General features: G+C 32.7%; 1 protein-coding gene across 1 annotated transcript in view; it reads left to right on the top strand.

Moving 5' to 3' along the window:
• Positions 1-4749: 4749 nt before the first annotated feature.
• The window catches only part of LOC136760239 (homeobox protein MOX-2), a 19901-nt gene continuing 19722 nt past the window's right edge, over positions 4750-4928 (top strand). The window contains exon 1 of the mRNA XM_066715544.1: positions 4750-4928. This exon is cut by the window's right edge and continues 615 nt beyond it. The gene's annotated coding sequence lies outside the window, so the exon portion shown is untranslated.

Raw genomic sequence — 4928 nt, 5'->3', positions numbered from 1 at the left:
TCAATGCCGCCCCGGTCCTGCCGACAGCTGAACAACAGCAGGAGTTATTGGTGCACTGCAAGCTACGACCAACCAAACCCCACCCAGTCACACGGTCCCGGCCAATTACCTGCCCCCACCCCTGGGACCTCCGAGACGTGGCTGTTTAGCGCTGTAACCAGGGTCTGAATCCAGAGCCTCCAGGCCAAGGGATCTGTCCGACTCCCCGAGTGGAGACTTTTACTCGATAAAGCACTCAGGAGCCCTTCAAGATTATTACACAATGACAGGCTGAGATACAATGGCCTACGCAGCAGCATTAATGCTACACCCAGAGCGTAAAGCAATGATACATAATATGTAAATGACTAACATCTAAATATTGTTATTATATAAAATATTAGATATTATATTGATAAGATATAAAATATTAGCTTTGAAATTGATTATACACATAAACTTGACTAATAATCAAAATAACGCAGATTCGTACGTATATATATATATATATATATATATATATATATATACATACATACATACATACTACTACAATGATGATGATGATGATGATGTTTCATGACACATAAAACAATGCGGTAATTAAATTGGTTATTTGTTGCAAAGAACCACTCATGTGAAATTCATAAAGACAGTTAAAAGCTGTGAGATTGGCAACAAAACACCAATAATATACATTCAGATTTATTATACTTAATAATCATCATATGTAGCACATTATCCCTGTGCAGAATAATCTGTCAGTCTGTCCTGTACATTTGAATTAAAATGTCTTATTTCATAAAATAAATTATTCTGAGATATTTTTACAAACAAAATCCAGTTTGGATGTTCTGTTCTTAATAACTGTTATTACTTCGTGTTAAATGTTAGGAAATAATTTATCTTTAATAACTTGTATCATATAAATAACAACATATTTCTAGACAAAAACAAACACACAAACAGAGAAAAGAGTTTTCTAGTGCCATTAATTGTTAACAGCACAGTATTCATGACTATAGATGTAATAACTCATTTGGTACTGATATTGTTTGGTTTATGATTTAATGACTTCTAATTAGCAGTGATCACCTCCATATGAACTGCAAGTTTCCAGAAGACCTGCTGTTATTCCTGTATGAGAAAAATCACTTTCCAATGTACCAGAAAGTATTTTTTCTTGTAATTTCAAAATCTTATCCTTGCAGACATTGTTCTCTCTCAGCTTTTTAACCAAATCGTATAATAACTTAATCAATATGTTATCAATATCTTCTAGCACTTCTAGACCTGAGCACTATAGTGACCACACTCAATTCAAGAACGTCTCAAACAAATGCCAAGCCTAAATTATACTGTTAAATTCTTCCTTCTGCTTGTTCTTCTAGTCTTCTAATTACTACTATTATAAATTATTAATGTGATAACAATGATATATGTTTCCCTTAAACAACTGACTTCCAATCCTAAATATTTAACCCTGTGTTTCAAATTACCATGACTTGCATATTCATAAGTACAAGTACAGAAGAAATACTTACTTTTGCTCCACATATTAAATTCTAATTATGTTCTGGAGCATCTCATTAAAAATAATACACATTTTGACATATCATTTGTTTTGTTCTTTAAATATATTTCCTGAATATCCTTCTAAGAGAAGTCCTGCCACTGCTAAATTATTAATATTTTAAGAAAAGGACATCATGCTTTTTTGATCTTTTAGATTACATGTCCTGAAAAAATCTATCCTTAATGATTATAATTTCAAAAAAATTGCCAATGTGTGAAGGTGAATTGTAGCTCTTAAAATCAATACTTAATTAAGAAATACATCAATAAATAATTCAAAAGTAATCTAAATAGACCAATAATGGATTTTTTTCTATTTTATTCGAATGGGTGTGTATATATAGTATATTAACCTCATGTACGGATCTGTTTATTTTATCTAAAGACAACTGAAGCCTATTCTATTTCAATAAATCAATACATGTCCCTTTAGCTTTATTAATTAAGTTTTAAAACATTTCCCTGTATTCAATTAATGTTATACATCATACCAAGTAATCTGGCCCCTGTAAAACTCATACAATTTTTCTGACCCTTTTAATTATTTCAGAAAATATGCTGGTATTTTAATGCAAAGTTTTTTTGAAAGCACATATAATTGAACATTTTAAAAGCCATCCATTATGTTATATTTTACTAAAAAGGCGTTACCTATATAAAGCAATTTATCAAACAATATGCATCTCTTTATGTGGAACCACAAGAAGCATAAACTAGTAAGTTATTTTTAAAACAAAAGGATACATTTACCCTGTATTTACCTTCTAATTTACATTTACCTTTTAAATTTAAATTTTACCTTTAAAATACATTTTCATCAAAATGAATACTAATGTTTCCAGTTGTAATGTCTCAATGCTAACATTTTTATTTTATTTTTTTACTTAAGAAACATTTGTGGTTTTTTTTGTAACACCAAGAGTAGAAGAAACTACAAAACATAAACCTATATGGGCAACTGACAAACAATAATTGTAATATAATTGTATTTATTTATTTTATTAAAATAATTAAAATATTGTATTTTTCTTAATTCTTTTTGAATTTCTCTATAGTGGATCGTCAGATAAAACACCAGCCGTTTGTTTGAAACTCATTTTATTTATAGAGAAATTTTTCCAACATTGTCTTTCTTCATATTCTGTTAATTCAGTCTCATCTTTACTATACTTTGTCATATTGTTTTTAGACAGAAACACCCGTCCTAGAATGCAGAATGACAGACAGATGTGTTGGAAACTTATCTAACATTATATGACGAAAGACAAATATTCACATACACAACCTGGAGCTACCAGAATATAATGAATACTTGAATAGTTATATATATATGGTGGTGTCATGGTGTTCCTTCTCCACATGTAGTAACTATTAGAAAACTCTTGAACACTTAGTCTTAACTAAAGAGGTCTAATACAGGAACACTACAGTAATAGTCTAATATGGGAACACTACTGGTGTGTCACACAGAACTGGCAAACTGAACGCTGAAAGAATGAAACCACATGTGTATTAATATAGAAGGGCTAAATAAACATATAACTTTACGTTGTAACTAATTGCTCTAATTTGTAATGTAAACACACAGATTTTAACTTACCAGCAAGTTTCGGATGTGGTGTTTCTGCACAGCTTCAGCTGACTGGTGGAGCAATAACGTGAACGTCAACTGCTCAAGGTCTGCAAAAGTAATTTCCCTCAAAATGTATTTAATTTCCTTTTCCCGAGGAGACTCCATAAATGTGGTACAACCAAAAGATTTGCCTATAGGATTTTAATGGGGGCGCAGTGACCAAATAGATGTGGGTTTATCCATCTGATGAACTTGACAGAAATTTGAGAACAAGAAAGACCTTTCCTCACAATGAAGCCCCCACCCCCCATCTCAATTTTGAAACACTGTTATTATTTAAGTGACTTTTTTAACATCACACAGTTTAAAAAATAAATGTAATTGATCTGCAACCATGAACTTAAAATTAAGCGAGGGAAACTACTCCGCAATGCAACTTAGAATAATGATTTGAAAGCATGTCTGTTAGCCGAGACAAATATAATAACTTTTAACTAATAAAAAAAAAATGTTTACATTGGTTTTAACATATTCATAACAACACATTTTATTGTGCTGTAATTTAAATTAAGTCAATCATTCTTAATGTGTTCCCCACAAGAAAGCTGTCCTTTCACAGATCCTTGGAGACTATGGGCTCCCAATACAATTTAAAAACATGCACTGAGAGGCGTAGTGCAAATATAATAATTTTAACAGTGCTATTATATGCACAGAAACCCCAGGAATATAATTGTGTATTCAATAGAGTCTTTATGGAGCTTTTGCTTTAGGCATGGGTTCACATCATTGTTGTTCTTTTTTTCACGTCCATTTGGGACATTTGTATTACATTAATAATAACTCAAAATAGCAAATGACCCCCCAGTTCAACTCACAGACCCAGGAACTAAATACATATAATATAATTAGAATCTATGTTTTAATGTATTTCACATTAAATGTATTTATTTTAATTACTTTATATATATATATATATATATATATATATATATATATATATATTTTAGACAATGCATTTTTCTTACTGGTGTAATACTGTCAAAAGCAGACTTGATTTGAAAAAGTACATAAAATGTACTTTGACATCTAGATTTCCGACCCCAGACTGTTAATAGCGATGGCAGATCCGAGTGGCTCGTGTGAAAAGTTTCGTCTCTTGTTGCGAACCTCCACACTAACTTCACAGCGGTAGAACAATTGTGTCATATTAAGAATATTATTTAACAAAGCAAAAGCAGGGTGATGGCATAGCAGGGGTCCTGTCAGAGAATTAAAGACTATCCCCTTAAAAGCCAAAGAGGTGCATCAATTCACACAATGTCTTTCAAGGGCTGTGAGAGGAAAATGTTTTCACAACACATCTCTGTGGGCTTTATTTAAAACTCCTGAACTGATGCAACAGTTAAAAAGAGGGGGAAAAAATGCTACCAGGGGTCAAGCAGCCTGTGTCCAAAATAAATTGCATGCTTTCCTGAGGCATAGCCATTTTAATATTGCAGATTTATTGTAAGCTGCTTTTTGGAGGCAGATCATATGCATGTGGTCAGTAGCGAGTCTCTGACCCAGCCTCCAGCTCACATTACACACTATTTATAACATCCCCTCGCTCTCTCCCCCCTTAAAGCAGTTCCTTGGAACCACCTTCTACTGGCTTCAGCCTCCCTCCTGTCATCTGAGAATCTCTTCAGCGGCTTATCTTGGGCTCTGTGTTGATCCAGAGCGCCTGGCACTGTCGTCAATGATCTGGATTATCTGAGGAGCTCCTGAAGAAAAAAAAAAAGTTTGCCTCTGCCTTTTT

Source organism: Amia ocellicauda, chromosome 10 (genome assembly GCF_036373705.1).
Source record: "Amia ocellicauda isolate fAmiCal2 chromosome 10, fAmiCal2.hap1, whole genome shotgun sequence".
Lineage (NCBI taxonomy): Eukaryota > Metazoa > Chordata > Actinopteri > Amiiformes > Amiidae > Amia > Amia ocellicauda.
Note: the sequence above shows the minus strand (reverse complement) of the source record. Positions and strands in the feature narration are given on the sequence as shown.